We start from the raw sequence: 22,143 nt of genomic DNA, 5'->3' as shown, positions 1-22,143 counted from the left end.
ATGTGGTACCTATGTTTTGTAGTGCCTATGTTTTGTAGTGCCTAGTGCAATCTAAAAATAGCCCTTCTCACTGAAACAGGGAGAAGAAAATCTGTTTCTTACATTTGATTAAAAAAAAAAAGGATTGCACGCCCCACGGACAAAGGTAAGATAGTAAGTTTCTGTTCTCTTTATGACTTCCCACTACAACCAACATAGGCTGTCTCAGTATGCTTTTCTCACAGGCCAAAAAAAAAAAAAGTCTTTCTGTAGTTCTGTAGTACTTGATAAAGGCGCCTGTGTTTCAAAAACGTTCACAAAGTCATCCTGTCAGGTAATTGCATCGGTCTTTTCTTCACTGCCTGTTCTGTGTTTTAAAACTGCAGGAGACAAGTTTGCTCTCTTGCTTCTCAGGTAGTACTTGTTAAGGGAATTAGATGGTGAACTCCTTAGGAACAGGAAATAAATCCCATCACTCCTAGTGTATATTCCATGCCTTATGCATAATTAGAGATTAATTTTGAGTACTTCTAGTATCTTTCAAAGGCCCACTCAGGTTCTCCTTGCTACATGGGGCACCCCCTTCTTTATCTCACCTCTTTTGGGATTAGCATTCTCTCCTGATATAGGGCTTTTTTACTCTTTTTGAGCTATGGGTCCCTTTGGTAGAAACATAGGGATCTTTTCCCAGAAGAATGTCTAAGTGCCTAAAATAAAATAATAAGTATTAAAAGGAAATCAATTATATCAAAATATAGTTATCTACTTTTTAAAAAAATTCATGCATGCCAGGTTAAGAATTGCTGTCCTAGAAGTCTTTCCCATAAAATTTGTTTATATTTATCTGTATACGTCTCATCTCCTCCCCTGCAGAGTGCAAGGTTCATAAGGGCAAGGGCTGCTTCTCTGCAGTCCTATCACTACCACAGCAACTTGTATGTCGTATGTGTTTAATAAATGTACCTGGTAACGGTATGAACTGTAGAACTTAAATGTTTGATGACATAATGCTATTTTCCTAAATTTTATTGTTGTTCAATCATGTCCAAGTCTCCATGACCCCATTTGGTGTTTTCATGGCTCCTGCATACCAGAGTGGTTTGCCATTTTCTTCTCCAACATATTTTACAAATGAAGAATCTGAGGCAAACAGGGTGATATGACTTGTCCAGGGGCATTCAGCTTCTGTCCGAGGCCAGATTGGAACTCAGGGAGAAGAGTCTTCCTGGTTCTAGACCTGGCACTACATCCACTGTGACACCTAGCAGCTCTTCTTCCTTCTTCTCATCCTTTCCCTATCCTTCCTTCCCCTGACATATAGATTATTATATGTAGGTACTAGATAGATAGCGAGGAAGCAACTGAGTAGCACAGTGGATAGATTACTGGATCTGGAATCAGGAAGATCTGAGATCAAATTTGACCTTGAAGTATAGCTGTGACCTTGAGCAAGTTAGATAACTGTTGGCCTCAGTTTCCCCAACCATAAAATGGGGGTAATACTGCACCTACCTCCTACGGTTGTTGTTAGAATCAAATGGTATATTTGTAAAGTACTTAGCATAATATCTGGCCATTAGTAGGCACTATATAAATTGCTAGCTATTAATATTGTTAGGACTAGCCTCTGGGCCAGGGAGATCTAAAGTCAAATGCCATCTATGACACACATGGGCTGGGTAACCTTGGGCAAGTCACTTAACATCTCAGTGCATGCAGACAACTCCCTAAAACCATAACAATTAGAATACATACAGAACTGAAGCATTTGGTGGAGTTCCCTCATTTGAGACTTCCCTACATCAGCAAAATCACATCAGTTCTCTATTCCTATTATTGTAGATAGTCTTGAGACATTAAATGCCTGTACATTTTCCTAGATAGAGGATAAAAAAATTGCATAAAGATTACTTCAATAAAACATTAGTAATCTGATTGGAGTATATGTAAGGTCTTTCTTATTAGAATTTATATATATATATATATATATATATATATATATATATAAAAACAGGTAGAAACTTTCAATTTGAGTTCACAAAAAAATTGCACTGTTCAAAAGCACTTATGGGCAACTTAAGAAATATTGTTTCATAAGGAAAACTTTTTTTCATTTTCAGAAAGATAGAAAGAGAAAAAATTAAACATTCTGTGGTAAAGATATGGGGATTTATTATACAATTTTAAGCTCAGTTGCAATCTTAAAATATATTGTTTGAGTAGGCAAAGCTCTTCTGAACTTTAGCACTGACAAGGTTAAATTGTCAGCAATGAATGTGAATGAGATACTTTCATAGTGCAATGGCCTTGGCTAGCCCACTGAAGTTGATACTTCTTTCAGTAGTACAGCTTTCAAAGGATCTATTCCTGACATGCTCTTCTCCACATTCTGCACAGGGGATCTATATGGCTGGGGTCTTTCTTTTATAGCATCAGTTCTCAAACTTTTGGGTCTCCAGGACCCTTTAACAGTTTTAAAAATTGCTGAGGAGACTTTTTATACTGCAAAGGTATTGTATTTATGTGGATTATATTTATCAATATTTACTATATTAGAAATCACAGCTGATAGATTTTTAAAGTATTTATTAATTCATTTAAAAATAAAATTAGTATATGCTAACCAAAACACTTTCTTTTTCGTGAAAATAACAGTATTTTTCAAAATAAAAACAGAAGAGTGGTACTGCTCTTTTGGAGGATGACGAAAAACATAGGTCTTGTGAATTTTGAGGAAACATTTTCTTCCAAGATAAGTGACCTCTAAAACAAAGGAAACAGAGCTATGGGGTTTGTACTTTATTTTCTTCTCTATTGGTTATGACAGGATCAACAAAAATGGTTAAATTTTAAAAGAGGACTGTACCATACTGCCAACACAAGGGGATTCTGAGAAGGCTAACTTCAGGAAAAATGCATTTCCCATAGGAATGAACCTGACCTTTAGCAATGCTTTCGACCCCAAGGCATAACCATTTCCCTAGGAAACCACTGATTGACTGTGTACACTAAGGTAACCTAAAATAGCCATCAAAACCCCAATCTGTACTCCAAGAACTAACCCCAGTGTTTTGTTTTTTTTTTAGTGCACAAATAAATTCATTTTTCTTTTAGTCTTTTTTTGACTTACGATATTAAAGAAGTCATGGTGGATCAAGTTTTCCCTTATCTCTCAAGGAATCCAAGCTGGGAAACTCCCACAAAAGCTTTACATATTTTTGCAAACCTTTTAAAAAGCTGGCTTATTAGAAGACAGTTGGTTTCTCATACCTGCTTCTGCATTCAATCTATCGCCATATAAATCCAGTCACACTTACATGTAGTTGGAAGTGGGGGGGAGGGGATTATAAAGTACAAATAATGTCAGTATTATTATAAAATTAGCTTGACCTCATGGATATCCCCTCCAAAGACTCTCCAAAAGTCCTACCAAATGTTGAAAACCTCAGCTCTAGAGTTCTTCTGGACAATGTAGGCATAACTAAAGTGGCCCATTTGCTGTTCCCCCTAGAAGACATTCCATCTCCAGTCTTTTGGTATTTACGCAGGCTTTCCCTCATACCTTTCTCACTTCCACCAAGAAGGGTCCTAGCTTTCTTGTAAGCTCAGTTCAAAAGCTCTTTCTGACCTCCACCATCTTCCCTCGATACCCAGTTGGTCGTGGCTCCCACCAACCTGTTCCTCCTCCTTTTCCTAATACCTTGGTTTTTATGCGCGCGCGCGCGCGCACACACACACACACACACACACACACACACACACACACACACACACAATTTACTTGTATATGTGGTTCCCTGCCCCCCAAGCCACTGTTTAATTCAGCTTTTGTTTGTCCTAGTCCCTGACCCTAGTTCACTCTCCACATCCTAAGGGTTGGGAATGCAACCGTAATTTCATAGGCATTCCATCTCTCCCAGTTAAAGAAGTTCCCTAGAATAAAACAGGTCGTGGATGGGACAGGAATACAGATCTCTTGTGTGCGGAAGCATTCTGCCTATCCATTATTCCAAGCTGCCCTTCTTGCACATTGTAGGCATTTTAATTTGTTGTTGTCTTTGTTGTTCTTGAATGAGAGAAGAATGAATTCCACAGACTCCCCAGCCCAGTCCAGCCCAGCCCAGCCCAGCCCAGCCCAGCCCAGCCCAACCCAGCCCGAAGCCTATGGCAGACGCTACAGAGCGCGAGGGCTAAGGAGGAGGGGCTGAGAGGCACGCGGATAGAGGGTGGTTGGCCTCAGTCTCCCCTCCCCTACAAGGGAGGGGCAGGAATGGTTTGAGTCAGCCTGGTGGGACTGGACAGGAAGTGGGGACAGGCTCCCGAGACTGGAGGGGAGAGGGTTTATTGGGCAGCCAGGGACTGCGAACTCTTCCATGGAGGAGAAGATGTTCATCAAAGAGCTGGACGGATGGATAAAACGGCTGAACGACTGTGAAGTCCTCAAGGAGAACCAAGTGCAGACTCTATGCAAGAAAGCTAAGGAAATCCTAATGAAAGAGTCCAACGTTCAGGAGATCTCTTGTCCCATTATTGTCTGCGGTGATATTCATGGTCAATTTCAGGATCTTTTGCAAATCTTTACGATTGGTGGGGAAATACCAGACAAAAACTACTTGTTTTTGGGTGACTATGTTGACAGAGGCTTGTACTCAGTGGAGACTGTGACTTTACTTGTATCTTTAAAAGTGCAATATCCAGAGTGCATTACACTATTGAGAGGAAACCACGAGAGTCGGGAAGTTACTCAAGCTTATGGTTTTTATGATGAATGCCAAAAGAAGTATGGAAATGCCAATGTCTGGAAATATTTTACAGACTTATTCGATTATCTCCCCCTTACAGCTTTAGTTGACAGCCAGATATTTTGCGTCCATGGGGGTCTGTCTCCCTCCATAGATACCCTGGATCATATAAGAGCTTTGGATCGCTTTAAAGATATACCCACGAGTGGACCAATGTGTGATCTGTTATGGTCTGATCCAGATGATATGGAGGGTTGGGGGCCCTCTCCAAGAGGGGCTGGCTATACATTTGGACCAGACATTTCTGAAATATTTAACCACACCAATGAGCTTTCGCTGATTACCCGGGGTCACCAACTTGCAGAGGAGGGTTATTTCTGGAATCATAATGAAAGGGTGGTGACCATTTTCAGTGCACCCAATTATTGTAACCGTTTTGGGAACCAGGCTGCTGTCATGGAACTGGATGATCCTGTAAAATATTCCTTCATACAGTTTGACCAAGCACTTCAAGGGAGGTGTCCTGCCATCTCACTTCTACCTTTTTCCTATAGACAGCCTTGGGCAAAACCCAGGGTAAATAGGTGGCAGTATTTTCCAAGTGTTTTTAAAAAGCAAACATAATTTTGTTCTGTACATTGAAATGTGTTAGAATAAAACCCCACTCAGGGACAAAATGGCCCATATTGATAATAATGAGCAGTGAACTAAATTTAAGGATGAAATAACAGGACAGCATTGTTTGAAATTTCAACAGTTTGCCTGCTATGCATAGTTTTTGTAGTAACTTTTTTTTTTTTAAGACTGATCAAACAGAAAAGGTTACCAATACCTTCATTTTTGGGGGGCAATTGACATATAATTTTAGTTGTAAAATTTAGCATGAATTATAGAATTTATTATTTTTGTTTGACTTTCATTTGCCATATTAACCACTCCCTTTCATCAAAATTTAGAAATTTATTTAACTAGAGAAAAGAAAATTTTGAACTGAACTGACTTCACATGATGCAGTGATGTGCCAGGGAATGCTGTCAGCACCAAAATAAAACAAAAAGGTGTCCAAGGAGGAAAAGTATGTGAAGGGCACTATATTTGGAAATAAACACAGAAAAAACGTTCTTAAAAAGTGATACTTTTGATTTTTAACCGTAACTGCAGAAAAAAAACATTTAAATGTCTTTTATCAGTCCATTTTTGGTAACCCTATTTCAATGGTGTGAGTAGTCCTATAAAAGCCCCTTATCCAGGCATGCCTAGTTTGTGTTTATTATCTACACTTTCTTCTAAGTCATCCTAACAGGATTCAAAGAGCATTTGGGGTCTTTACTTGAGATACTTTTTTTTTTCCACTGAGCAGTGAACATTTAAGAGCCTACTAGTTGCCAGGCACTGTGTTAAGGAGATACAGAAAGAGGCAAAAGATCTCAAGGAGCTTAAAGTTTAATGGAAGAGATAACATGCAAACAAATGTATACATGTATATATATATATATATATATATATATATATATATATATATATATATATATATATATATATATATATATATATATATGCAAGTTACGTACAAGATTAGTAGGAAATAATTAACAAAGGGAAGGCACTGAAAACAAGAAATTTGGGAAGTAGAAAAGGTGGTAGATACCTGTGGAAATAACAGGCTATCCAAGTGCTAGGGGGAAAAACAAGTATTTTCAACAACAGGTAGGGTTTTTTATTACATTATTTTTTATATGTTTTAGAAGAAAAAAAGAATAGTTAAATTTTTCCTCTTCTTTTAAGGAACTGTGCCTCTACCACTGATAAACTATTTTCCCAACTATGATGGTTTTAAAATGTTTTGTTTTATTACCATTTTGTTCTTAGTAAAAAAAAAAATTATGAAAATTTCCCACTTTATACTGGAGTTCTGTTAAAAGAAATACAACTTATGAACCCTATAAAGCATTTTTCTTTCACCTGGAAAGATTTTTTTTCTTTTTTTTTTCCCTAGTGAGGTATAATTCTTATTAGCTACTTTTTTTTTTTTAAATGAACTTAAGGATACTTTTCTTTATATACCCTTCTTTATTTGTGATAAAGAATATCATTCCCCTAGCCCACCAAAAAACGTAAGAAGGTATATGGTATTGATTAATTTGTTTTCCTAATTTCAAGTCCAGTATTAAATTCACCACTCAATCTAGCTGCTTACATTTAAAAATTTTGTTCATAGAAGTTTGTGGGTCAGTGTTACTGTGACATGCAAGTGGTCATGAATGACTTGTCTATTTGTGATAATTTTCCAATACAGTTTGCTTGTTGAATTCTAAATGATATTTTTCATTCTATATTCATGGCCGTTATCATTCATCTCATTTTCATCTTTTTTGGTGGAGTCAACTGGGAACAACTTAAGGACAAAGTCTCTATCCTATTAATCCTTTATATTTAATGCTCTGCAGGGATTTTGCAGATAGATAAGATGATTGCAGTTTGTAATTGAATCAGAGTATTGAATGAAAGCTCATGTCATTATTAATATATTATAATTAGTTTATATTAATATATTATATATAAATTATTATCATTATTATTATACAACTAAAGCACTGCTTCAGCTCTTTGCTTGATCTAGCTGACATAGCTGTAGACAAGGATGCTAGTTTTATCACTATCTGATTAGGATTGAAGCTTGGGTCATTGAAGGGATGGCTTCAGGCATTCCTGATGCTAGGAAGTAGGTGGAAGGCAGAGGATTTTTAGCAGAGTTCAGTAAGTAAGTCAAGAAAGAGATTAAGACTGAGAATACTGAGGAGTCAAAGAAGCCTTCTACTACCCATTCCATGATTATATTGTGACAACCACACATAATCCAAAGCCAAAAGAACATCCTTTTCAGTTTGAGGAGACTTAAAATTTTTAACTAATCATTAACACCATATTCTTTCTCCTCCTCTTCCTTGTTATAATGGTATACTTGGCATTTATCATCACACCAATACAAGCTGAATATGCTACCTATAACATATTCTTCCCACTTGTTGTTCAATCTTTGCAGTCATGTCTGACTTTTTGTGACCCTATTTGGGGTTTTCTTGGCAAAGATCCTGGAATGGTTTGTCATTTCCTTCTCTAGCTCAATTTGCAGATGAGAAAACTGAGGCAAACAGAGTTAAGTGACTTATCCAACGTTACACAGCTAATAAATATATAAGGATAGATTTGAACTTAGGAAGATTAGTTTTTCTGACTTCAGACTTGACACTGTCTCCATTGAGCCATCTTGCCACCCTATAAATCAGTTACATTTGTACTCTAATAAAAACTCTGAATTCCCAATCCTTTTGCATTCCTTTCTTATAACCAGCCTATAATTAATAACATGATATCACAAAGCGATTGTGAAAAATGACAATTGACTTAGAGTTGCATAATAAAATCAAGAAATGCATTCATAGCAAACACTATAAATTCCACTTTCCCAGAAAAAAATCTCCTCTCACATTTGTATCCCTAAGAGGTCTCAGGACTTTGTTTCTCACTCCCTCACGATGCCTTATTGGCATAACACTCTTCAAGTATTAATAAATTGATACTCATAAGTATTTCAAGGGATATTTAATCTTTAAGATTCTTCAGTATCTTCTTCTGGAATGGAAGGGTGAGTTCTACCCAAGGGATGAGTTCATCAAATCTTGCATTGCCAGTGTAGGGGAAAATGCCTCAAAACCAGAGCAGAACGTGACATGACACAAGTATAAGGCTAGGAATCCATTAATTTTGAAACCATTTCCTTGTCCTAACTTCTGTTTCTTCTTCCTTTTCTTCCTTCTCTTCCTCAGTCTAGAGATGTCTTCATGCTGTATGTTTACATGTATCCTTCTGGGAGTAGTCAGAATCTCTGAAGTCCCAAAGCCTTGGTGGACTTCTGGTGAGAACACCTTTCATTTATCATTATTATTATAATTAATATTAAAAATTCACATTTTAATGTGAACCACATAATTTGAGAGTTGGAAGGACATCATTAGCCATCTTGTTTGTTTAATCATTTTTTTTTTAGTAGTATCTGACACTTCATGACCCTATTTGAGATTTTCTTGGCAAAGATACTGGAGTGATTTGCCATATCCTTTTCCAGCTCATTTTACAGATAAGGCAGTTGAGACAAACAGTGGTGAGTGACTTGCTCAGGGTCACACAGTAATTGTCTGAGTCAGATCTTCCTAACTCCACGGAACAGCACTCTATCCATGGCATTGCCTAGCAGCCTCATTAACCACCTAGTCCAAATCATATCCAAAAAGAATCCCCACCATAATAACCAAAAAATGGTCATCCAGTCATTATTGAACATCTCCAAAATGGAGAGGCATGAGATGGGGGTGGGAAGCTCATTACCTGTAGTGGCAGCTAGTTCTACTTTTAAAATCTTTGTTAAGAATTTGTTTGCTAATTTGTTCATTTTTAATGGCACTTATTTTTTTTTTATATAAATCAAGTTACCTACAACAATCATAGAAGTTAGTGGATAATCTTGCATGATAATCCTATGTAGGTAATTTTAAAAGAAAGTGAGCCTAAGCGACTTGTCCATAGTCACATAGCCAAAGGTTTCTCTGGAAATTAAAACCATAATCTTTTAATTAAAATTAGAGATGAGAGTCAAACATATGTCTCAGAATCAAAACTTCAACACACTTTCAAAATAGTAAGGAGCTGTCATTTTATGTCCAGGCAGTTGTATTTCTTATACATTTTATTTCAAATAGTAATTTATTTGATGTTAACAGCTTGCTATAGGTGAACTTTGATTGTGTTGAATTATTCTTTGCATTGTATATTCATGTATATATTTATAAAAAAAATTAAATCACATTAATGAAAGGCTGACTTTATCTCAGTATCAATTATAACTTAAGGTACATAAATCACAGGTATAATATCCCTAAAGGTTATTATCAGTCTGTAGGGAGCATTCCTAGGTAATTAACTCCTTTCCAATAATGCTTGATGAGAGCATCAGCATTGAGACTCTGGGAATGTATGAAGATAGAGATAGAGAGACCCTGAATTTGAGGAAAGAAAAAACCTGTGATAGTCACAAGCAAGTGAGTCTTAGAGGAGGGATAAAAGGGAAATGAGACAGTTGAAAAAAAAAGTTGTCAGAATAAAGCTGCCTTAAAAGTGCAGCCATGGAATCACGTACTAGAACTGAGATTGTATTACAGCTACTTTATAAAACTTTACTACTGTTCATTGTATAAGTACCTAATAAGTAGAGTAGATATCACTGTCAAAAGAAGAAGTCTGTATTGTAACTCAGGACTATTCACTGATGACTCCTTGACCTTAGAAAATCCCTTTCATTTCTCTGAGTTGATGCTGCTTGATCTTTTCAAGTAGATTTGTCAATATTTAACAAAATCAGTTTACTTTGATTACATTGATAGGTTATGTCTTTCTTCCTTTTCCTTCCTTACTTTCTTCCTTTTTCTGTTTTTACCATTCTCTTTCAATTAATATAAGAGCAGATCAAATATTCTGATGTTCAATATGTTTATTAAACACCTCAGCAGCTAAATTCTTGATGTGAGAAAACAAGTGAACAACTGAAATTACTAGCTAATGTCAGGATTGGAGATTATCTGTAATGTTTAACCAGTTCTCCAGTCACCTTGCTTTTGCCCAGGCCTTACACAGCGTTGAAATACATTATTTTCCTACATCTACTTTTCAAAATCATTATGTTCTTTCAAGGGGAAGTTCAGGTGACTCTTCTTCAATGAAATCTTATCTGATAAGAAATCTTCCCCATATAAAATTACCTTGTATTTACTTCTCTGTGTACATGGTGTATCTAGAATACATCATGTTATACACTTTAAGGACAAAAGTTGTTTCATTTTTTTGGTCTTTGTAGCCCCACCACTGATTACAACAATTACATACAACTGTGTCTTTTAATGTAAATCGCTTACCAAGACAGTCATGAGAACGGAGAGAAAACCTGAGTCAAAAACAATCATTTGCTCTCACTGAAAGCAAAGATATGGCAGTCAAAGGCAAAGTCAGCTTATAATATAGTCATGTTGGTCCAATAAAGTGTCAGGCCTAGAATCAGGAATCCTCCTCTTTCTGAGTTCACATCTGCCCTCAAATACTTACTAGCTGTGTGACTCTGGGGAAGTCACTCAAGCCTGTGTACCTCAGTTCCTCATCTGTAAATTGAGCTGGAGAAAGAAATGGTTAAATCACTCCAGTATTCTTGCCAAGAAAACCTCAAATGGGGTCATAGAGAATGAGCCACAACAGAAAAAACAACTCAATAAGAGCAAATATATTATGTAGAAGTATTATAGAATTATGAATATTATTTTGTTAACCATAAGGAGACATTTGACAGGGGGAAAATAAGTTTAAAAAAAGTTTTGTAAAAATCCAACTAAGTAAAGTCATCCCATGGGGCTATTAAGAGTAAAACTAGAAAGAGGACAGCAAACAGATGAAAAAGTGAAAATAAAGATCTGGAAAAAATATTCATATGAATTTCATTTTATCATCAATGACAGTGGATCACTTGGTCTGTCAGCCTGTTTAAGATGAAACCCTTGCCATGAGACTAGCATATCTTTTTCTCTTAGATATTTCTCAATGGCATTACTCTTGTTCCTTAAAATTCTTATTAGTTAATATATTCCAATCTGATCACATTTACCATAGGAACTCTGTTGCCTTCTGTGTGTTGTCATTTTCAGTTTTTTGAAGAGTGCTGTGTTCTTTGTCTCATGATCAGTAAGATATTGGATTTTTTTAAAATGATACCTTGTTTCTAGGAGAAAAACTAGAACATGCATTATCTGTAATGAGGATAAACTATAAGATTTTCCAATATGATCAGGAGGGAAAAAAGGATATCCATTATCACCATTATTATTCAGTATCATGCTAGAAATACTGACTATTGCAATAAGCTAAGAAAAAAGAAATTCAATGAGTAAGAACAGGCAACAAGGAAATGAAACTATCACTTTTTGCTGATGGTGTGATTTACTTAAACAACCCAAGAGAATCCACAAAAGAGAACTAGTTGAAATAATAAGCAGCTTTAGCATGTTTCAAGATATAAAATAAATCCACATAAACTATCAGGGTTTCTACATAGTACCAATAAAACCAAACAGGAAGGAAGAAATAGAAATAGAAATTCTATTTAAAATAATTGCATAGTAGGTAAAATATTTGTCAGTCTACCTACTGAGACACAGAAACACAAAGAAACTATATGAAAACAATTACAAAACACTCTTCATACACAATAAAAAGAGAACCCAAATAAGTGGAGGATTATTAATTGTTCATGAATAGGTTGAGACAACATAATAAAAATGACGGTACTACCTGAATTAATTCACTTATTCAATTCCATACCAAACTACCAAAAGTTATTTTACAAAGCTAGAAAAAATAATGAAACATCTGGAGGAATAGAAAATTGAGAATATTAGGAAAATCAGTTTTTAAAAAAAAGGAAAAGGAAAGGAGCCTAGTCACGTTAGATTTCAAACTATATGACAAAGTAGTAATTATCAAATAGTAATCATCAACATAATTTGGTACTTTAGAGAAGTTGATTAGTGGAATAGATTGTTTACATATTATACAGAAGTAAATGAGTATAGTACCTGATAAAGATTCTAGTTAGTGGGGTAAGAGCTCACTAGTTGACAACAATTACTGGGGAAACTGGAAAGGTGTTGAACATAAACCAGACATAGATCATGTGACTACATCAAATATTCATATAAATTAAAAATTTGCACATAATTTAAATGCAAAATATATAAGAAAATTATAGGTGTATGGGGAAAAATACCTCTTAGATCTCTGGATGTGGGAGAGTTCATTGTCAAATAAGAGACAGAGAGGTTCATGGGAAATTAAAAAAATTAAAAATTAATTTTGATTACATTACTTTAAAAATGTTTTGCACAAACAAAACCAATGCAGCCATAATTAGAAGAAAGTCATGAAAGTAGGAAGAAAATTATATCCTTTCTCTTATAAAGACCACATTTCTCGAGTATATAGATAACTGAGTCAAATTCATTTTAAAAAATGAGTCACTCACCAGTTGACAGATAGTGAAAAGATATGAACAGTTTTCAGAAGAAATCAATAGCCACGTGAAAAATGCTCAAAATCCCTATTAATTAGATAAATGGAAGTTCAAACAACAGTGGGGTAACACATTGTGCCTATCAGATTGTCTAATGGAAATGATAAATGCTGGAAGGAACTGGGAAAATAGATAAATTAATGTACTCTTGGTAGAGCTGTGAAGTAGTTCTGAAGAACAATTTGGAACTATGCTCAAAGAGTTATAAAACTGGGGATACCCTTTGATCCAGCAATACCACTACTAGGTTTGTACCACAAAAATATCAAAGAAAAATAAAAAGGAACCATATGTACAAAATATTTATAATAGCTCTTTTTATAGTAGCAAAGAATTGGAAATTGAGGGGATGTCCATCAATTGGGGAGTGACTAAATAAGTTATAGTATATAGTATATTAATGTGATGGAATGCTATGCGAAATGGGGAAGAGAATGGTTTCAGACACTCTTGGGGAGACTTATATGAAGTGACAGTAAGTGAAGTATGAAGAATCAGGATAACATGTACACAATAATAGAAGTACTGTAACAATAATCAACTATGAATGACAGCTAATGCAGAAATATTATTTTGCTATGCTTTGTATGTGCAATGGATGTAATATTTCTTGCCTCCTCAATAAATAGGGGAGGGAATAGAGGAAAGGAGAGAATTTGGAATTGAAAATAAAAATAAAACAAAAAGTTGGGAGAAAAATGAAGAATTGATTGGCATTTATAGCAGTTGATAGTACACTGAATTTGGCAGCAATTAATAGAACCTGTTTGGTTGTGTGATTTCCATCCTATATTTCACCTAATCATCCATTTTCCCCTTTATGTATATTTGAAGAGTTATATATGACAAAAGTGGGGTGTACAGTATGTTCAGGAAAGACTAGTATCTGTGGTGTGAGGGCTTCCAAGACCTTTTCAGGGCTGCTTTCTACCTTTGGTGTCTACCTGACCTGAGTAACTCTCTCCTGTGACTCTAAGAAGCTTGCACAGTGGCCACACCCTGGTAAGCCATTCCTTTGGTTAGGCTAAAACAGTTAAGGGTAACTGAAGTGTCTCCAACCTATCAGTGAGTTAGGTGTGTGTCATGTGAAGACTTGGTCTGGTGGAATGGGCAGATGAGAACAATTTGTTCCAATGGCCATGAAGGCAGCTGAAGCAGGTGATGTGGAACTCGTAGAGATTTGTTAAACCCTGAAGGTGCAAGGTCATCCACTGCACCTCGAGCTATCACCAGTCATCCTGACTGTCCTACCACTAGACTGTGATGACTCTGGAAGAGAGAGCAAGGTTGATGGCTTCATGCCCCTCTGCCTCACTTAAATTCAAAGTATGCAAGAATCAGAAGACATCACCATACCATTTTAACATTTTATCTATCTCAAAGTCCTATCACAAAAAAGCAAGTGATGAAGCAGCAGGTGTGGATATCCTGGGATCTGTAGTCACAGTCCTACATACAGACAGCCCAGACCATAGAGTTGTTTTCTCACTGGAAGCAGTGGGATTCAGCAGCCCCCTGGGTATCTAAGCAGGCTTTTAAGGATCACACTGCTCATACCCTGGTGTGAGGAAAGGGCTAGAAATGGTGCCTTAAAAATTGTCTGCTTACCCAACCCTAACCTAATTACCATGGCAGGCAGGGATCCTGCCTAGAGTTGGGTACATAGAATGTATGCACACTTATAGACAACACAAAATCCAAAAGACACAAAAGAGAAACAGCTTTTGTTGTGAGATAACTCATCAGGTATCACATCTAAATAACAGCCCTGAGTATAGCAGGACTGGCAAATGAAGACCAGTTTACTGGAGTTTTAACTGGATATATGTTTTTATGTAGTGGCCACAGTAAAGGGCAGCACTATGAAGCTGGTGTCGGTTTTGCAATCGAAACTAATCTAGTCAACAAACTTGTATGCCTACCAGAAGGAGTGTATGGAAAATTCACTTGCAGGAAAATGCCATCATCAGTGCCTATGGTGAACCCTGATGAGGTCAAAGAAAAATTTTGTGAATGGAGATCTTCATCATTGAAGTACCAAATGAGGACACACTTATAAATCAGAGTGACTTTAATGTTAGAGTTGGCTCAGACAATCAGACATGGCAGGGAGTCCTTGGGAGGAATGAAGTTGGAAAAAGCAACATCAGTAGTCACCTACTACTAAAACTGTATGCATCTCATGACTTTCCCATCACTAACACTGTCTTCTTTTTACCTAAATGCAATAAAATATTGTGGAAGCATCCTTGCAGCAGACATTGGCATTTAACAGACTATGTGATTGCAAGAAGAAGAGACAGGCAGGATGTGAGAGTAACGAAGGCAATGTGTGGCACAGGGTGGTGGACTGATAAACTAAAGCAGATGCTCTAAGGCAATATGAGAATAAGAAAAATTAATGTCAACAGATTAGAGTGCTTCTCTGAGAGGGAGCAGTTTGTTGCTAACTTGAAGAGCAAGTTGAGCCAACACACAGTTAGAAACAGTGGAGCAGAAAAGAAGTAGACGGCTTTCAGAGTTTTGGTGTATAGCACTGGATTTTCTTATCTGGGTCAGAAGACTCACAAATAACAAGACTGGTTTGAAGAACATTATGAGGAAATTCGGAAGCTGCTAAATGCAAAAGGAGAACTCTGTTTACCAACAGAATAGTGCATCCATCTCTAAGGCAGCATATAATTCCATCAAAAGTAAAGTATAAGTGAAGGTTAGAGAGATGCAAGATTCCTGGCTCAGTAAGAAGCCAGATGAAATTCAGTTTTATGCTTATAGTAGCAATTCAAAGAACATTTTTTAAATTTATTTTTTGTTTATAAATTAATTATTTCTGATTTTCAACATTCATTTCCACAAGATTGTGAGTTCCAAATTTTCTTCCCATCTCTCCTTTCTCCCCAAACAAGATGGCATGCATTCTGATTACCCCTTCTCCCGGTTGGCCCTCCCTTATGTCATTCTACCTCACTCCCCTTCCCTTTACTTTCTTGAATGGCAAGATAGATTTCTATACCCTATTGCTTGTATATCTTATTTTCTAGCTGCATGTAAAAACATTTTTTTAACATTTGTTTTTAAAATGTTGAGTTCCAAATTTTCTCCCTTCTTCTCTCCCCACCCACCCTCATTGAGAAGGCAAACAATTCAATATAGGTTATACATGTATATGCATAGTATATATGTACAGTTATGCAAAACATTTCCCTATTAGCCATGTTTTGAAAGACTGACTACATTTCCCTCCATCTTGTCTGACCCTCTACTTATTCTATTTTCTCCTTTGACCCTGCCCCTTTTCAAAAGTGTTTGCTTCTGACTACCCATCCCCAAATCTGCCCTCTCTTCTGTCATACCCCATTCTTATCTCCTTCCCCCCTACTTTCCTGTAGGGTGACATACTCAATTGAGTGTGTGTTTTCCCTCCTTAAGTTAAATCTGATGAGAGTAAGGTTTATTCATTCCTTCTCACATCCCTCTCCTTCCCCTCCATTGTGAAATCTTTTTCTTGCCTCTTCTGTATGAGATAACTAAACCCATTTTATCTCTCCCTTTTTCTTTCTTCCATTATATTCCTCTCTCACGTCTTAATTTTATTTTTAGATATCATGCCTTCATATTCAACTCATCCTGTACCATCTATCTATCTATCTATCTATCTATCTATCTATCTATCTATCCATCCATCTATCATCTATCTATCTCCTCCAACTACCCTAATACTGAGAAAGATCCTATGAGTTACAAATGTCATCTTTCCATGTAGAAATGTAAACAGTTTAACTTTCAAAAGTCTCTTATGATCTCTTTACTGTTTACCTTTTCATGTTTCTCTTGATTCCTGTATTTGAAAGTCAAATTTTCTATTCAGCTCTGGTCTTTTCAGCAAGAATGCTTGAAAGTCCTCTATTTCATTGAATATCCATTTTTCCCCTCAAGAATTATACTCAGTTTTGCTAGGTAAGTGATTCTTGGTTTCAATCCTAGCTCCTCTGATCTCCAGAACATCATGTTCAGAGACCTTCTATCCCTTAAGGCAGAAGCTGCTAGATCTTATGTTATCCTGATTGTGTTTCCATGATACTCGAAATGTTTTGTTTTGTTTTGTTTTGTTTTGTTTTTTTTGCTTGCTTGCAACATTTTCTCCTTTACCTGGCAATTCTGGAATTTGGCTACAATATTCCTAGGAGTTTTCCTTTGGGGATCTCTTTCAGGAGGTGGTCAGTGAATCCATTTAGTTTCTATTTTATCCTCTGGTTCCAGAATCTCAGGGCAATTTTCCTTGATAATTAATAAAAAGATGATGTTTAGACTATTTTTTTTCCTCATGGCTTTCAGGTAATGCAATAATTTTTAAATTGTCTCTCTTGGCCTTATTTTCCAGATCAATGGATTTTCCAATGAGATAATTCATGTGGTCTTCTATTTTTTTTCATTGCTTTGGTTCTGTTGTATAATTTCTTGATTTTCCATAAAGTCATTAGCTTTCATTTGCTCCATTGAAAGTTTGAAGGAATTATTTTCTTTAGTGAGCTTTTGGACCTCCTTTTCTATTTGACTAATTCCACTTTTTAAGACACTCTTCTCCTCATTGGCTTTTTGAACTTTTTTTGCCATTTGGGTTAATTTTATTAAGGTGTTCTTTTCTATAGTATTTTTGGGGTGTCTCCTTTAGGCAAGCTGTTGACTCACTTTTCATGATTTTCTTGCATCACTCTCATTTATCCTACCAATTTTTCCTCCACTTTTCTTACTTGATTATCAAAATCCTTTTTGCTCTCTTCCATTGCCTGAGACCAATTCATATTTTTCTTATAAGCTTTGGACACAGGAACTTTGACTTTGTTGTCATCTTCTGGTTGTGTGTTTTGATTTTCTTTGTCACCAAAGTAATAATATAATCAGAGGTTTGGTTTTTTAAATGCTGTTTCCTCATCTTCCTAGACAAATGCTTGACTTTCTAACCCTTTGTCAATGTAAGACTTTGCTTCCAGTTGGGGAGAGAGGTGTACTGTCCAAGCTTTGAGGAGTTTTGTATCAACTTCTTGATTCCCTATTGTCCATGGGTCTGGACCTCCAGAAGCAGCTGCTGCTGCTACTGCTCCCCATCACTGCCACTGCCACCCCACCACCTCAAGGCTGTGATCAGACTCCAGCCAGACTGGGCACTCCTCTTTTACTCAGGTCCCATAGATTTTTACCATTGACCTTCTATGCTGTCTTTGGCATTTGTGGGTTGAGAAGTCTGGAAACTACCACCACTGCCAGTGACTCAGTCTCCTAAGGCCTGTTCCAGCTGTGCTGACAAGGCCCTTGTTGGATTGTACTCTACTCCCTGCCCAGTGCAATATACCCTTCCTGTCAACTTTCCAAGATGTCTTGTGCTGGAGGTTTTTTTTTCCTTCTGTCATGTTGTGGGTTCTGTAGCTCTAACATTTGTTCAGAGTAATTTTTTACAGGTATTTGGAGGGCTTTGGGGGAGTTCTCAGAGAAGTCCTTGCTTTTACCTTCACCATCTTGGCTCTGCTCCAAAAAAGTTTTATGATGCCCTGAAGGCTATTTATGAGTCAAAGACCTATGGTACATCTCAACTACTCAGTGTTGATGAAGCCACATTGATTAGTGATAAGGACATATCCTGGAGAGATGTGCTGAACACTTCCATAGTGTTCTCGACAGACCATCATTAATCAATGCTGCAGCCATTGACTGTTTACCTCAGATTGAAGTCAATCCCTCCCTGGCTGAAGTTCCAACTGAAGAAGAGGTTTTGAAAGTCATTAGGCTGCTTTCGTGGTGCCAAACACCTGGTGCTGATTCAATTCCGTTGAAATTTACAAGGTGGGGAATCCATTGTTCAAAAAAAAGCTGAATGAAATTTTCTGGGGTATATGGCAAGAGGAAGTTAACTCCAAGGAGTTCAAGGATGCCTCTATTATGCATTTTAAAGTAAAGGAAATAGATTGTCCTGTGACAATCACAGGAGGGGATCTCTCTCTTAGTCATTGCTGGCAAAATTCTTCCCAGAGTCCTAATATTAATATCCTTCACCTGGAAGATGGTTATCTATATGAAAGTCAGTGTGGTTTCAGAAAGGACCAAGGAACAGTCAGTATGGTGCTTGCAGCCAGGAGACATGTCAAGACACAATGTCAGGTGAAGTACAGAGGTCTGTACACAATATTTGAAGATCTGACCAATGACTTTGAAACTGTGAGTCCTGAGGGCTTATGGAAAATTATGTCAAAATGTGGTTGCCTGGAAAAGTTCATAAGCATTGTATATCAGTTTCATGATGGTGTGATTGCCTGCGTTCTGGACAATGGACAGTGCTCTCTTGCTTTCCCAGTCAATAGTGGAATGAAACAAGGCTGTGCGTTTGCTCCCAGGCTTTTTAGTATGATATTTTCAAACACGTTGTCAAAAGCCTTCAGTGAGGATGGACACGACATCAAGGTCAGCTACTGCAGTGATGGTAAACTCTTCAACTTCAACCAAGACCAAAGTGCAGGGAGTACTGGTGCATGAATTTTTTTTTTTTTTTTTTTTTTTTTGCAGATGATTGTACACTTAGTGTAGCCTCTGAAGCTGAGATACAGCAAAGTATGGATTCACTGTTGCTTATGCTAATTTTAGCCTAACAACACCAAGAAAACATATGTGCTCCATTAGCTAGCACCATAGCATCCATGCATGAAACCATTAGTTATAGCAAATGGAGAAGTTCTGAATGCTGTGGATAAGTTCACTTCCCTTGCCAGTATATTTTCTAGGGATGTACACACGGACAATGTTGTTGATGCACACATTGCAAGAGCAAGCTCAGTGTTTGGAAGGCTCCAAAGGAAAGTATGGAAAAGGCATTGGATTGACTATCAGACTGAAAGTCTACAGAGCTATTATGCTGACCTCATTGCTGCATGGGTATGTAACCTGGATAGTATACAGTGCCACACCAAGAAACTAAATCACTTCCATATGAATTGTCTTAGGAAGATTCTGATAATCACCTGGAATGATAAGGTACCAGATACTAAGATCCTTTTTCAAACTAAGCTACCAAGCATTCAAACTGTACTGCAGAGTTGAGCTATGATGGGATGGCTGTATTGTTCAAGTGCCAAACATATTTTCCAGAAAGACTATTTTGTAAAGAACTCACACAGAGCAAACACTCACATGCTGGTCAGAGGAAGTGTTACAAGGACACTCACATCAGAGAAGATGCTGTACTCTCTGAGCAAAGCAGAATTGAAGTAGCTCAAAAAAAAATACGAGATGCGCAAATTGAGAGAATCTACCCCAAATGTTCACATGGACTATTAATTCTTGACTTGTGTTAGAACACTCTGAGATCATATGGGCCTGATCAGTCACAGTTAGGCGCACTATAACTTGACTCTGACATGGAGATGTCAATTTGATTTTCTTCAAGAATGAAGAACAACCAATGACAAAGGTAAGCTAAGAGTTGCTATTTACTTTTTGGTTTAAAAAAAAAAGTAAGGCAAAATGGGGAAAAAAAGTGATTTAAAATTAAAATTTATTGTTGGTTGAAAGCTGTTCCAATTTTAAAAGCAACATCATCCAAAGCTACTCTCTAACACTTTTTTGATCTCTCTGGGTACACAGAGGCAAAGCTGTTTCCTTTCCTGTAAGCTTCTTTGAGACAGCTGCTTAATCTACTTCACTTTATACTTCCTAGAGAAAAGCCAAACCAAGACACTTTGCCCTATAGAAAACAAAGCTGTCTTCTTCTTTCGCTTCTTTTTTCTTTCTCTACTTCTTTTCCTTCTTCATAATTATTAAATTTATTTGTGATTATTTGTATAACCACTCCTAAATAGTTTCTATATTTATATTGACACAACACAGTCAGTTTCGAGTTTAGTTGAGTATTTCCTATTGTAAGAAACTTCATCTTCTCCCCTGTTCCATACACTTGAAAGTGATCAATAGGCATCCCAAAATTGACCTGCTACTCTAGTTACAAAACCTGGGATCAACTTGGCTGAAGATTTTTCTTTTCTGATTGATATTTGGTTGTAGTGGAAGGATATTTTGGTCCATTTTCAGAATTTTGCTGTCCTTTAGTCGTTTACATGATAAGTATGGATCTGCAAAACTTTCTGGAACTATGGAACACTAGCTGGACTTTGTCTTATTTAATTCAATTAAAAAAAACCCAAACAAGCAACTTATTTAGCACGTACTGTGTGCAAAGCATTAGACTGGAAATATAAGGTCAAAAAGGAAGAAGTGATACTTCTTGTCTTCTTGTCAGGAAGCTTCATTCTTCTTGTCACCATGATGTGTATGCAGGCCACACAGAGATCATACAAAGTACTCACATAAAAAATAATTCAAAGGGCATATGGAGTCATTTTATTTTATTTTTTTATTTATTTATTTAATTTTTAACACTCATTTTCACAAAATTTTGGGTTCCAAATTTTCTCCCCATTTCTCCCCTCCCCCACCCCAAAATGCTGAAAATTCTAATTGCCCCTATCACCAACCTGCCCTCTCTTCTAACATCCCTCCCTCCCCTTGTCCCCATCTTCTCTTTTGACGTGTAGGGCCAGATAACTTTCTATACCCCATTACCTGTATTTCTTATTTCCTAGTAGTAAGGACAATACAGTTGTTCCTAAAACTTTGACTTCCAACTTCTCTTCATCCCTCCCTCCCCACCCATTCCTTTTGGGAAGGAAACAATTCAATATAGGCCATATCTGTGTGGCTTTGCAAATGACTTCCATATTAGTCATGTTGTGTAAGACTAACTATATTTGCCTCCATCCTATCCTGCCCCCCATTGCTTCTGTTCTCTCTTTGGATCCTGACCCTCCCCAAGAGTGTTGACTTCAGATTGCTCCCTCTTCCCACTGCTCTCCCTTTCATCATCCACCCCACCCTGCTTATCCCCTTCTCCCCCACTTTCCTGTATTGTAAGATAGGTTTTCATCCCAAAATGAGTGTGCATTTTATTCCTTCCTTTAGTTGAATTGATGAAAGTAAGCTTCATATTTTTCTCACCTCCCCTCTTTTTCCCTCCACTGAAAAGTCTTTGGCTTGCCTCTTTTATGAGATATAATTCGCCCCATTCCATTTCTCCCTTTCTCCTCCCAATATATTTCTCTCTCACCGCTTAATTTCATTTTTTTAAGATATGATCTCATCCTATTCAATTCACTCTGTGCTGTGTGTGTGTGTGTGTGTGTGTGTGTGTGTGTGTGTGTAATCCCATCAATTACCCAG

General features: G+C 36.9%; 1 long non-coding RNA gene and 1 pseudogene across 1 annotated transcript in view; one reads left to right on the top strand and one right to left on the bottom strand.

Moving 5' to 3' along the window:
* LOC140510611 (uncharacterized) overlaps positions 1-22,143 on the bottom strand; it is a 65,507-nt gene that overhangs the window by 13,400 nt on the left and 29,964 nt on the right. The gene's annotated exons all lie outside the window — the stretch shown is intronic.
* Positions 4,221-6,183, top strand: LOC140510610 (serine/threonine-protein phosphatase 2A catalytic subunit beta isoform pseudogene; annotated as a pseudogene).

This window comes from Notamacropus eugenii, chromosome 6 (genome assembly GCF_028372415.1).
Source record: "Notamacropus eugenii isolate mMacEug1 chromosome 6, mMacEug1.pri_v2, whole genome shotgun sequence".
In the NCBI taxonomy this organism is placed as follows: Eukaryota; Metazoa; Chordata; class Mammalia; order Diprotodontia; family Macropodidae; genus Notamacropus; species Notamacropus eugenii.
This window is presented reverse-complemented; position numbering and strand designations above follow the sequence as displayed.